Source organism: Calidris pugnax, unplaced genomic scaffold (assembly GCF_001431845.1).
Source record: "Calidris pugnax isolate Ruff unplaced genomic scaffold, ASM143184v1 scaffold42, whole genome shotgun sequence".
NCBI lineage: Eukaryota > Metazoa > Chordata > Aves > Charadriiformes > Scolopacidae > Calidris > Calidris pugnax.
The window spans coordinates 6374180-6388456 of record NW_015090920.1 but is presented as its reverse complement, the minus strand read 5'-3'; the positions used below and the strand labels follow the sequence as shown (position 1 = coordinate 6388456).

Genomic DNA, 14277 nt, shown 5'->3' with positions numbered 1-14277 from the left:
TGCAGGGGCCGCACCTTCGCGCTGCCCTTTTTGCAATGTTAATGTTCCTTCTGGCACTCATATTGATCATTTAGTAGGTGAGATCAAACATTCGAAGCCTTCTAAGTTGCTTTTGCAGCACGGTAAGAGTCGGACAACTCATTTTGATTTACCCAGAGCTGGCAGCTGGGAACAGCAGAAGGCAATTCTTCTCTGGGGAATCTCAGCCCAGCACCAGTCACTGGTTTCCAGGGAGCCATTTCTGCCTAAAGAATCGAGTCTAATCAAGGACGGAGGCAAAGAGCACGAGCTCCAGCTGGTTGCAGAGCCCGCGCTCCCTGGAGCCGTGCCGCTGCACACAGCCTTGCAAAGCCCAGCTAACGGCACACAAGGCTTCTCTCTGAAGCTGAACAGAAACACCAGCACAAAAAGCTGTTTGTGTGCTTTGGTTTTCTGCTAACAGCACGGCTTTCCACCTTCCGAGACTCAAAATTAATGAATATATGTAAATGTAGAATTAGTGGCTGTGGTTTAAAAACCCCCTCACTTAAGACTCAGGTCAGATTGTCTCTGTGTTTACTGTAGGAAATAAGCAAACCATAATTTCCTGTCATTTAAATTAAGGGAGTTGTGCAATTGATCCCGGGGAAGTTAGAAATGTGCTGAGATACCGAGTATCTTTCATTCCAGTCCTTACTACATGAAAAACAAAATATCATATGTTACTTCTAAGGACCCAATCTGAAAACAGTTTTTCCAAGCTCAGCTTTCACACACCGTGAGGCCTCTCTTGCCACCCTGATTGGAAATTTATGGCCCCCTGGCCGAACTGTTTGCTGCTACAGCCACACTCTGCAGGGAAGAGGACACTGATACGATGCTTGACCCAAGGAATACCTTTTGAAGATGTGGAAGATTAAGTAGAGGTTCCGGGAGAAGGAATTCCCAGGTCTGTTGTACAGTGCGATATATTTTGAGGTGTTGGAATTGCGTGCCAACCTTAGTCAGTTCTGATTAATCCTGAAATCTGGCTGCACCAGAAACCCACAGTCTTCATTGTTATTTCTGCCATGGAAAAAAAAAAGTCCTTAATTTCACTCTTGCATTCTGTTAGCCACTGTGAAATGTTTCATCATGGCCGAAATGGTGAAAGCTGTTTCTCCATCTGTGCCTGTAAGCCATGCAAGCATTAGCTTTTGATATAAATAAACTTGAGTTCTTTAATGCTTTGAAGATCCAACAGATTCATGGAATGTTCTGCTTTTACTAATACCACTAATCCAAACATTAGGATTCCTGGTTTATCCCATTGCTCCTTTATCAGTAGAAGAGTAGCTTCTGACCAGATGGTCTTAAATTTGCGCTCCTAAGTATTACAGAACTTGCACCGTCAGGAAAAGAGACCTTTCTGTCATTTGTCCAATTTACACAGAAAACAGTCAGTTACTTGATACAGAAACTGTATGACTGGCCAGTTGAAAGAGCTAACATAGTGTTAATCTGGCTTCAGATGCATGATAACTCAGATATTAAGCTACCTTTGTGTTTTCAATTACCTACTTTTTATATGCCTGGAAAGTAAGTATAAAGTTATCAGCATAAAACTAATAAAGCAGAGAGCTCTGTGAAAGTGGCAAGTGAGTTATCACAATTGCTGCAGGCAACGTAACCTACTTCTGCATACAGTCACAGATGGGGAGGGTTTACTCATTGTCTACATTTTATGTGCACAGACAGAAAAGACACACACCAAAGCAATCCTCCTTCCTCGCCAAACTCCCTTCTTCCTTCTCCTCACCCACCCCCAGCAGCCAAAAAAAAAAATAAATCAGTTTCTTTTAAAGGAAAGGAGTCTTGATGGGCCTATACTGTAAGGTGAAGGAGAAGGTTATTAATTAAAATTATATTGCAGCTTAGGGGAGAAGAGTAATGGTCTAAAGATGTACTGAATTTCACAAACCCCAAATGTAGCCATTTTAAATTGTATTTTTATATTTGATTGATCTGGAAAATGTGTTTCTTTAGAGATAAGGCAAAAGTTACCATATTGAGAGATGGTTTCTACCCACACTATCATCTGGTTAAAAAGATGCAGCACCCAGGAGCTCTGCTTGTTTATTAAAAGCATCTTTTTTTTTTATTTCCAGGAGGAAAAATTAAAAATCATTAGAATCATAGAACGGTTTGGCTTGGAAAGGACCTTAAAGGGCATCTTGTTCCAACCCCCCTGCCATGTGGGGGCACATTGCTTCAAAAGCTGTGTGACAGAACTGGAAAGACAGAGTGATTTTAAGCCTGTGGAATGACAGGGGTCCTGACTCTGCCCCTCACTAACTGTGATTTCTGGTCACACCAGCAGTCCCACTGACAGGACTCCTTTGCTGCCTGAGAGGTTGGAGTGTGCCAGCTGTGTGGTTCATCTGTGGGGGTTCACCTTCTGCAAACAAACCTGATTGAGCCGTGAAGTGGTAAAAAAAGCCATCCCAAAGCCAGTGGATGAGCCCCCAGGTTCCCCAGCCTTGGTGGCACCTGAGCCAGGTGGGCGGAAGCACCGTTGGGTATGTCTGTACCAGACAGCACAGGGTGCCCTAAAGCCATCTTGTGTGCAGCAGTCTCTCAACATCTGGCCTGATGTTGCAAGTCTGACACTGTGGCTTCCTGACCTATTTATTCACAGCAGAGGGTGAAGCCTCCCCTAGAAAAGCCCGAGTGAGGTCTGCAGTCGCTGTGCACACACCCCTTGGTCCCACGGGGAGAGGAGAGCAGGTTTGCTGCCTCTGGACCTTGGGAACATCGGTCTCGCTGGGCAGGACCCGTAAGTCTGTTCTCCAGAAGTGCATTGCACATGTCAGTTTTTGGAAGCATCAAACCTGCTGCACCTCTAATATGGGGGTCACCTGGGAAATCCCAGGTCAAGGCACCATAACCTTCACAGACAAAGGTCTTGCTGTGTTCAGGTAAGGCTCCTCGCTAGGGTAAAACTCGTGCTCAGGTCTTAGGGCTGGAGCACCTCTTCTATGAAGACAGGCTGAGAGAGCTGGGGTTGTTCAGCCTGGAGAAGGCTCCGGGGAGACCTTCTAGCACCTTCCATTACCTGAAGGGGGCCTAAAGGATTGCTGGGGAGAGACTCTTTGTCAGGAAGTATAGTGTCAAGACAAGGGGTAACAGTTTTAAACAGAAAGAGGGGAGATTTAGATTAGATGTTAGGAAGAAGTTTTTCACTATGAGGGTGGTGAGACACTGGAACAGGTTGCCCAGGGAAGTTGTGGCTGCCCCATCCCTGGAGGGGTTCAAGGCCAGGCTGGATGGGGCTTGGAGCAACCTGCTCTGGTGGGAGGTGTCCCTGCCCAGATCATTGGCTTGGAACAAGATGATCTTTAAGGTCCTTTCCAACCCAAACCATTCTCTGATTCTCTGATTCTTGAACTCTCAATGGGGAGAGAGAAACCTGTTTCATGATTCTGCTGTTTTTTAGATCCCAGTATGTCAAACGCAGAAGGAACGATGGAGAGGTACCGAACTGTCTTCAGATGTGTTTCGTCTCCCCTGCCATTTCACAAAACCTGAAGACAGAACACTATGAAAAGGGGATTTGAGGACTGAGTTGCCTTTCTTTTCAACAGTGTGCTGCCTGCTTTTAATGTTTACTAAAGCTTTTGGCTGTAAAAAATGTACATGGCTGAGAGGTTTCTCTTGGTCTGTAGTCACTGCCACAAAGAAATTCCTCTAGGCTCCTTTGCCTTTCCTCCTGAGCTCCTCAGAGACCTCTGCTGCTGTCCCTGGCAGCAGACCAAGGGGAAACAGCTTCAGTTAATGCTCTCCTTGTAGCAACAAAACACCATTGATCAGCCACGTTCCGTCGGTGCCAACAACTTTTTGAAGCTGGCACTATTTTAATGCCTGGCTTTTCTTTTTATCCAGGTTTCAGGTATGCAATGTAAAGGAAGCCCCCAGAGAGTTAGTTTTATTTATTTCATCCTTTGAGTTGTTTGAAAAGAAAACCTGCTGCAGCTGAGCACCCCTGAAAGCACCGATTCAGATCTATCTCAGGCCACACCTGGGAGGTCCTCTTCCTGCCCTTCAGGTCTGCAGGCAAAGCAGAAGAAAAGAACGTCAACTGAATAGCTAAACGCCTGGCAGAGCGAGGAGAAGCTGCTGAGCAACACAACTACAGTGTCAAGGTAGTCAGTAGTTGTAGGAAAAAAGGCAGCAGCAGATGCAAACCAGTGAAAACTGGTCATCAGTCTGTTCTGCTGGGACAGAGTGAAACGCCATCCTTTGATGCTAGAGCTGTGGGCAGTGTTAATGACTGAATTTTATAAATGCTGTTTGCAGAATAATAATGCAACCTCCTTTTTCCACTGAACGGGGTACCCTGTTTTCTTGACAGGGTAAGCAACGCCGTGCAGTCAGAATAAAACGAAAAGTCACTCAGAAAACGACAGTAAATCCTAGCACTGAACGAGGTATCCCCCACTTGGGAGCAGGCAGGAGGAGCCCGTGATGTCCTACATTGCTCCTGCATCAACACATCTGCATCAACACATCTGCCAGCACATGGGCCAGTGGGCTGCCACCAGCTGGTTCACAGCACTGGGCACACTGGCCCAGAGGCATCCAAACTGGGGGTACAGGCCCTGGGTTAGTCCCCACTTGCCTCAGTTCCTTTAACTAAACTGGGGGCACGCTGGATTTATACCTACGTGCTTACTGGCAGGGCTTGGCCCATTGCATTGAAAGACTGTAATCTTGCTTTCATCCCCATGGGATATTGACTTGAACAAAATACTCTACGCTTCATTTCTCAGCGTTGCAAAACAACTTAATGGATCATATACTTAGGGGAGCATTTCCATTAATTTCTGGCTTACATTCTCGCTCTCTCACACCACCAAAATGTCAGTGGCTTTAGCCTTTTCAATACTGTTTCCTTTGAGAGCACACAAGCTAAAAAGAAGGCAAAAAAAAGCACTTTTATTTAGCTGGAGCCATCCACATATTACCTTTGAGCATGCAGGAAGTTATACAAAGGCCCTTCCACTTACCTTTCCTCTGAGCGGGCTAAGGACCCCACTTATTCCCTGATGATTGACATTTGTTTGTTGTGTATGACCCCGATTCTCTTCTTGCTCCCACGTTTATCCAGCATGAAGGTTTGGTACAGCTGACGTCAGTGGAATTTTATCAGCATAAAAGCAGGAAAATGTAAGTACAACTGACAGAAGAGGCAGCTTCTGAAAGAAAAAATATGCATTTGCTGTTACCGAAATGAGAGATGAAACTTATACTTGTCTATTTGCAGCTATATTCCTTTGAAGCATTACAAAACCCCATGAAAATCTAGATGTTTGAGACTGTATAATCACTTAGAGAGTTAATGTGCATAAACACATATAAAATGATTGTTTGCATTTTTCCTGCACAGCCTTTTTACTGTATTACTGTATAAATCAGACCTATTTTATTTTCACTTGCTAAGCTTTGTACTCTTTTTGAAGCATCTCATTGAACGAAATACATATTTCCAGATCCTTACAGCCTTAAAAACCAAATTTACTTGTATTTTCACAGAAATGCCTTAAAGAAATTTGTCTGCAAAGCATAATATTCGAGATAGGACTGGGGGGATTTAATGGCTCAGGATGTGCTTTCCAACCTGTGAGGTGCATGACAAATCTAAGTGCAAAAGGTCTCATCAGAGAAGAATAGTGAGTCTTAACAGGAGAAGGTGAAGCTGGCTGGCCCTGTGCTGTTACGGTGGCAGCTGCACTAATGACAGACACAGTTCTTTGAAGATGATAATCTTTTCTCTCATCACGCTTCTGCTGGTACCCAAGAGCATATGGCCATCCCTGCATGGATGAGATGGCCACAAGTCATACCCGTGCAGAAACTAGGAGAAAAATCACCCCCATCCTTTGAAGCAGACGGATCCAACGAGGCTTGAAAGCTGGGCTGAGTGGAGGCAGAGGCACGCTCCGCTGGCAGCGAGCGGCGGTGTTTCTCAGAAAGGGTGATCCTGCAAAAAATGTGGACTGGAAACTGGTATCTCCCTCGTGCCAAATACAAGTAAAAGCTGGTTTGTGGAGAGCGGGACACACCGGACAGAGTGGTGTGGGAGAGGCTGCCACAGTATTGAGCTCTGAATTTAGCAGCGTCCCATGGAGGAAAAATCACAGGCAGGTTGGGGAGAAGTTGCACAGCAGAAAAAGGAAGTGTGCTTACAAATCTTTTCCTTCTAATTGATAGCTCTATTAGATAGCAAAGCTGCTTGGCAGACACACCGTGTCTCTTGTCTGCAGCAATGCCTTTGACTGCAGTCAGCCCAGGGGATGCTGCTGGATGGGCAGGTGGGGAAGAGGTACCACCCCTCTCCACACAAAACAGACGGTCTGATAGTTTTCACTCGCTGCCCTTACATCAGTCACGGTTCCCTCAGTTGGTCCATGGATATTTGCATTCTTTTATTTACCCACTGGCCCTGCAGATGGACTTTCTGCCCTCAGAGACCACGACCGTTATGAACACGAGCGGTGCTGGGGAGGAGGGACCTCACGGTGTCCAGAAGTGATTAGCTCCACTTCCAAAAATGCATTAGAGCCCTTGGTCCCTGCCAGTGACACAAAAGCTGTGGCTGTAATGTAGATGTCTGTCTAATGGGCACTGGGCTAAGACCAACAAAATACAATTCATACAGGTCACTGAACAGCTTCTGATGTTAATGACTTTCGATTACCACTGGCCGGAGTTGCATCTGTATTTTATTAACACTGTGTACAGAGTGAGTTGAATTCCAGATGGAGTACGAAGTACCTTTTTGCTTGTTTTGCTCATAATTGCAAATGCTAAAATTGTACTTGTAGCTGTTTTATGACTTGACATTGACCTTAAACTCTGTGCATTTGCTACAGTGGAACATTGCAATTTCTAGGGAGTGGAAAGATCATACAGAGCCGGTTGATGATCTCTATCATGCAAATAAAAATAGTAGCATGAATGTTCACATAGATATTTCTTTCCATTTTGTCTTTGCATTTTTATTGCTTCCCCAGGTCACTTGAAATAATTGTCCTTCACAGGTCAAGCTACGGTTGCTTTGCAGACAGCAAAAAGACAGTGCTTAAAGATCGTTAGAACCATGAAGGTGTCAGAGCAGTCCAGATGATTTACATTTCTGAAGGAAAGGCTTTTATTTCTGAACTGTTCACCTAATATTGATCCAAAAATGTACCTTTTTTTCCTTATGAAAACACCTGTACTCAGAACTAACAAAAGAAATACTCCTAGCCTTGATGTGCCACCTCTCCATCAGCTCCCTGGTGAGGCGACCACTGCACTTTGGGTGGAAGTGATGGGGATGGAGGAAACGAACACTTTGGGCTGTGGATCTGCCCTGGGTGTCAGTGGAAAACGTGGAAGGGAAAGGGGTAGGAGATTCAGCCCTGGCTCAGGGACCAGATGTGCCATCTGCTCTGCACCACGCTTCCCTCACAGGAAGGCAGCTGCTCCTGCTCTGGCAGCTCCAGAGCCCAGGAGCTTCTTTTTTTCCCAACTTGCTCCTTGCAGCAGGCAGGGAAAGTTTGAATCCGCAGTGGATGTTTTAACGAGGCTCTCTCACACCCCCATCAAACGGGAGACCTCTGCATCTTAACTCCCTTCTCCACCATCCCCTCCAGCAGGAACACAAGGGGGACAAGGACGGACGCTCGGGCCACGAACACTTCGGGACCGGTAGTCACCAGACACCTGGGCTTGCTGCAGGGGCTTTGGCCACCAATGCCCTTTCTGCCCCCAGCGAACCTGGGCACCGCGGTTAAGCTTTTCTGCTGGGTTTCCTCTTGCCGACCAGGGACCCTCGTCCCCGGGGACCCCCGGAGGAGGGGGTGGCTGCCCGGGGGAGCGCTGTCCTTCCCCGGGACGCCTTTAGGTGTCTCCCGCCCCCAGCCATGGCGGGGCCGATGCGGCGGAGAGAGAGGGAGCATCGAGGGAGAGGAGGCTGAAGTCAGGCTCTGGGGACGAATAGAGGCTGGGTGAAAATACCGTATGGCAAAAGTTAATGGAAAACGAGTGCCTCAGCGCTCGCGGAGACGCTATTACATTTTTAAGGCGTTTATGAACGAATAAAATGCCCCGGCCGCCTTCCCCTCCCCACCTTCCAGCAATCCTCCCCCTTTATTAGATCCCCCTTTATTAGAATTTCAACACTGCTTTTCTTTGAAGCACAACCTGTGTTTGGGTTATATTGTTTCCATTCAGGCTGTGGAAATAAAACTCAGGACAGCGTTGATTTCTCAGATCTGCTCGGAGTCTTTGAAATTTGCATTGGATTACCCTAATCACTTCACCTCGTTGTATATATTTACGCAAGCACTTTTGATGTTTAAACAGCCCAGGCTGTAAGAAGATGTGCAGGGGGAAATATATACCCCAAAGAAAAGGGATGCTCTTTTTTTCTCAGATCACATCTCAAACGAGAAGTTTTCAGATAAAACAGCGGGTCAACGCCTTTGGGACCCGAGGGAACATGGAAAGATGGAGGGATTGCCTCTGCCTTCAGCTGCAGCAGGTGGAGACAAGAGTGGGGCTGGGTCCCTAGTGCAAGGAAGGTGGCAAGGATTTGTCTTCTCCCACCCCTTCATCATCACTGTAACCTGTGCTCCCAGCCATCCTGGCAGAATCACAGAATTGTCAGACTTGGAAGGGACCTTCTAGAGATCATCTGGTCCAACCCCCCTGCCAAAGCAGGGTTGCCCAGAGCACATCACTCAGGACGGCATCCAGGTGGGGCTTGAAGATCTCCAGAGAAGGGGACTCCACACCCTCCCTGGGCAGCCTCTTCCAGGGCTCTGCCACCCTCACCCCAAAGAAGTTCTTCCTCAGATTGGAGTGGAACTTCCCATGGAACAGGCAGCTTGTGCCCGTTGCCTCTTGCCCTGTCACTGGGAACCATTGAAATGAGTCTGGCTCCATCCTCCCTCAAACACCCCTTTAGATACCTATAAGCATTAATAAGGTCTCTCCTCAGCCTTCTTTTCTCCAGGCTAAAGAGTCCCAGCTCTCTCAACCTTTCCTCATCAGGGAGATGCTCCAATCCCTCAGTCATCTTTGTTGCCCTACACTGGACTCTCTCCAGTAGTTCCCTGTCTCTCTTGAAATGGGGAGCCCAGAACTGGACACAGTATTCCAGTTGTGGCCTCACCAGTGCAGAGTAGAGGGGGAGAATGACCTCCCTCAACCTACCAGTCACACTCTTCCCTATGCAGCCCAGGATCCCATTGGCCCTCTTGGCACCAAGGGCACATCGTTGGCTCATGGATAGTTTACTATCCACCAGGACCCCCAGATCCTTCTCCTCAGAAATGCTTTCCAGCAGGTCCACCCCTAACCTATATTGGTGTCTGGCATTCTTCCTCCCCAGGTGCAAGACCCTACACTTGCTTTTATTGAACTATTCTTCCTCCCCAGGTGCAAGACCCTACACATGCCTTTATTGAACCTCATCAGGTTTCTCTCTGCCCAGTTCTCCAGCCTGTCCTGGTCATGCTGGATGGCAGCACTGTCCTTTGGAGGGTCACAGTTCTCCAGCCTGTCCAGGTCATGCTGGACAGCAGCACTGTCCTTTGAGGGTCAGCCAGCCCTCATGAGGATACACTCTGTCCCCTCATGCAGGTCACTGATGTATTCATCAGTGTTGAATGTCAACACTCTGTCCCCTCATCCAAGTCGTTGATGTATTCATCAGTGTTGAATGTTGAACAAAACTAGACCAAGTATTGACCTCTGGGGGACACCACTGGTTACAGGCCTCCAACTGAAAAAATAGTCCAGCCTGAACCCGTGATGTCCGGACCTACAGACACAAGTTTCTAGGGACTAAGCGGAAGGAGCAGCTGCCAAATCCCAGTTCTACTGAGTTTAGTGGGAATAGTAAAAAGTCCTTTTTGGGAGACAGCAAAAAAACCTGTGACTGTGGTGCAGTTGTGCTAGCTCTGACCATGGCATGCAGGCTGGTCCTGCAGGACCCGTGCTCCTGCGAGCAGGAGGCAGGAGAGCTGGGAAACATTGCAGTTATATGCTCAAGCTAATTAATTTGGCCTCAGGGCTGGCTCTGTTAAATCCAGAACAAGAGGCGACAGCGGAGCCAGAAGCAACATTGCAAATGTGGCCAGGAAAAGGTGGTGGGGCAGGCCAGACAAAGGAGAAACAGATCTCTTGAGGACTGAAGAAGATACAGAATCTTTCTGGAAGATGCAGGAAATTGCCAGTTATCTCACAGGAAGTTTAGCTTCACAAAGGCTAGGGATTGTATTTCTATTTGCATGTTAGTACAGGAAGAATATTTGCAATTCAAGCAGCCGTGAAGGAGGAATATTCTGGCTGACCCTGTTGTTAACTTGATCTTCCAATGAAATCTGTAGCAAACCATTCTTTATCCAGCATGCCACCCTAAAGACTGTAAAAACCATTGTAAACTGTGTCAACGGAGTATTGACTTTGTAACTTGAGACGGTGAAGCTTGTTGGAAAGGACCAAAAAAAAAAAAAAAAAAAAAAAGAGAAGCCTGTTCCAAGAACATACACTCCCATAAACTCAATGACAGATGAGAGCAGACTCTCTAACTCACACACTGAAACTGATCTATCCACTTAGACATGCAAATGTCATGTTTTGAGTAAGTCTAACATTTTGAATTGTCACCAGTGAAAACAACTTTCTCCAAAGGCAACTTGGATTTTTCAGCTACCCTAAGCTCGTAAACCATATTAGAATCAAGGAAAAAAGTAAAAAACAGAACTAAAACGTTACGCTTTACAAGGATTCGGTGATCTAAAAAAGGTTATTAAGACAACATTTTCCACTTCATAAGCTTTTCACAAGCAAATATTTCTAGAAGGATAGCTCCCTCCCTGCCTAGGACTATGTAGCACGGGGCAACCTGGGCTGGAAGAGGAACAGGCTCATTGACAGCGCGGGATGGGCAGTCACCAAGCATGCTCCTACTGCCCTCTGAAGACACAGCAGGAGGAACACCCCAGGGCTTTCATTCCGACCCACTTATTTTGTCCTTATTCCTGGCTTGCAAGTCATACGCCTTGCTGCACTGGTAATGAGATGCTGTGACCCATGTGAGGCACCGTCAGGAGACGGAGAGGCTAATGGGCCTTTCTCACCTTAAAGGACATGAATTTGTGAAGCAATCAGAAACACCAAGAGATTAATAACTTTTCACCCCTGCAAAAGCATGACACACATAGCACACACAGTAGGAATCATGGTTGTTGATTTCAACAGGACCATTTTGACCTATGCCACAAATACTGCTTCAACTCCGTGTCCGTAGAGGGAGAAATGCATTTGGACACCTATCCAACATTAGCAGAAATGTCCAGTGGTGGACAGGTTCATAACACATTAGGGCTAAAGCCTCTTGGTGTTGCCTCCCAAACCTCCATGGGATCTCGTAGCCTTTTCATCCTGAAGTCTCATGGATACCTAGCAGCTTCCAGCTTCCTTGTGACAACTGATCAACCTTCTGTCTTGACCACCATGATCTTACTCAGACATTCTAGGTGGTGCCCTCTCCTCTCCCACTAACAGCCAGGCACATAACCTTGTACTTGGGACTATGAAGGTGAAGTGCTCCAAAGCTCACGTCCAACTGTAAAAGCTGATTTCAAAGATGTTCCTCATTCAAATACAGAAAACCTGACTAAAAGCCGTGTGAACTCATACTGCTAATTATTAGTGGAGACTAACAGACTTCTGTACATCGAGGAGGGCAAAGGTGGTTTTTTTTTTTTCAACTTTTTATGACCTAAAGGACTACTAAAGACTGCTTTATTTTTATGTCTGATAGTGTACAAAACAACACAGAGAAATCACACCTCACCTTGCAACTTTATCATACTGTTACTCTTCCGGGAGATGTTACAGCTTTTTCTACAGTTAAAACCTACAAGTTGCTAAAATTGCTGCCATTGTTATATACTACTCACACATAAAAAATGTCTACAGTTATCAAAACTGTGCTGTAAAGTCAATGGGTGTGAAAGATCTAACTAACTGTGAAGCTCTGGGTCTAGGTTACTTTCCGGGTTTGTCATGGAGAGGATAAAAGAAACATTTATATTAGCAGTTCCAATCTCACCTAGGTGTGTAAAAGCTGAGAATCATTTGCATGTTAAAGAACTGTGGTAATTAAGCTTTCACTTCTAGTTCAATTTTTGGAAGCAATTTCTTAAAACAATAAATATTTATGACTAGGATTAAAAGATGTAATGAATGGACAAGAGCCGTGAAACAGCTTCTGAAGTTAGGTTTGTTCAACTTGCTTATTCCTAATGAGGACAAAGATGATGCCTATGCTAAGGAAGAGTGAACTGAGTGATTTGCTTGAGAAGTTTCCAGAAGCATTGATACCTTTTCCTAAAATAACTTAAAAAGATACAAAAAAAATCCCTTTCCTCTTAAAATGAAACATCTCAAAAGTGCATATTTCAGCATACTTCCTCCCTGAGGATTTCTCGGTCTAGAAAAAAAAAAAAAAAAGGATGTTTTTTTCCAATTGCCTTCAGAAGGTTTGCACGTCTGCCAGGTGGTTTGCATCTGATAGTCAAATACCGCTGCTGAGAACCATCAATTCCTTCAAGGACTTGACACTGCATCCAATTTGTATCGCAAGTGACTGTGAAAGGAGGTGACTGCAGCTATTATTTTGCTAGATTTAGTCAAAACATCCCCAGAAGAGGCAGGAGGGCATGCTGGGAATTGTTTGATGAGCCTGCTGCGAGAATAATTACATGGCCAGCAGTTTGTTCACTTCATCTTTCTGTAGCACTTTCTTAGCAGTTTTTGTGTGGTTTGAGCACCCGGCTTTTTGAATTAAAAAATCTTTACTGCCATTGTCTCTTTAGCTAATTCCCGGATTATGCAGTCTCAGATGTGCATCCCAGGGCTGCTTCTGTGTTACATGAGGTATTAGAAAAATTAAAATACTTTCTTCGATATTCCCACTCTTACTCGAGATGAAATTTTCTGCACCGTAGCTGTGATTACATTACAAAGAGTTGCCTCTTCTGATTGCGATGCTTACATAGACCTTAGGCCTGTTTGTCTTTTAATCCTGCTTCATTTAGTAGGATGAACGTCAAAATTTGCAACTTCAATCCTCCCCCCCTTTTTTTTTGTTAAAATTGCACATCTGAACTTTTTTTTTTTTTTTTAAATGTAACAAGTTACAGCTTAAAGTTTTCAGAAGCAACTTAGGTACCAGGGAACTAAAGATCTGTTAGAATTTTAATTTGACTCAGCAGCTTATGAAAAAATAAATGCGTATGAGCCCCTGGAAAACAGTACGTGAAAGTATTACCAAAATATTAATTCCAAGTCGACAGGAAATTCAAAAGCTATGAAAGGAATCACATTAAAAACTAGAAACTGTGCTTATTCAGCTGACTACAAGGGGTCCATGATAGCTGTAGGTGCCTTTTATAAGGCAGGTAAGGCAATTAAAAAAAAGGTGGTACCAGCAAACCATCCTGCAGAGAGCAGCGTGAATGGTCCTCTCTAGAGGAGTTGTCTTCTCAGCTGCTGTTCCTGATGAAACAGACCAGCCTGAATATATCCTAAACCAGTCCTAGTCTCTGGTTTTCTCTGGTGGGTGTAGCAGATGTGCTTTGCAGCTCTCCAGTATGAACACATATACGCACTGCCGTGTGTCTCTTGCTTTAAATACATTCAGATCAATAGAAGGGAAGGAGGAGAAAAGGAAGTAAAGGAGTCGAAAATTACCATATCAGAGCCCTTTGGTGCTGGATATATGGATAAAAATATATTGCTTGTGACTCTAGTGAAATGAGAACCTGCTATAAGAGAGTTTACTACAATCTAGCTTGTTTGTGCACTTAGGGGTTTCAGAACAACTTTATAGGAAAGGAGCTGAAAAAAACTGGATCATTGGCTAAAGCTTAAAAAAGCCCACCTTGTTTCCTTGCTAGGGAAAGAATATTAGTATTCTCACAAAGAAGGTTTTACAGAAACAAGCAGCATATTTTTAAAGAAAAACTCCCTTTGATGTGAATCCTGCACAAAGCACAAAAAAAAATATAAAAGGGCCTGTGGGATGCTCTTTCCTTCTGTGTGTGCTTCCCAATTCTTCTCCTTGCTAATGGGCCACGTGGGATGTGTGTTCTTTCCAGTGGCTGAACTAGGGCATTTCAGGAGGACAGCAGGGATACAAAGATTTCCTGGAGGACGTGCCAGTGCTGTAACCAGTTTCTCAAAGGGGGAAATATTTCT

General features: G+C 45.2%; 1 long non-coding RNA gene across 1 annotated transcript in view; it reads right to left on the bottom strand.

Moving 5' to 3' along the window:
- Positions 1-5028: 5028 nt before the first annotated feature.
- Positions 5029-14277, bottom strand: part of LOC106892674 — a 15413-nt gene continuing 6164 nt past the window's right edge. Inside the window, exon 3 of the long non-coding RNA XR_001412928.1 lies at positions 5029-5213. This is a non-coding gene — a long non-coding RNA (uncharacterized LOC106892674). The remainder of the gene's footprint in view (positions 5214-14277) is intronic.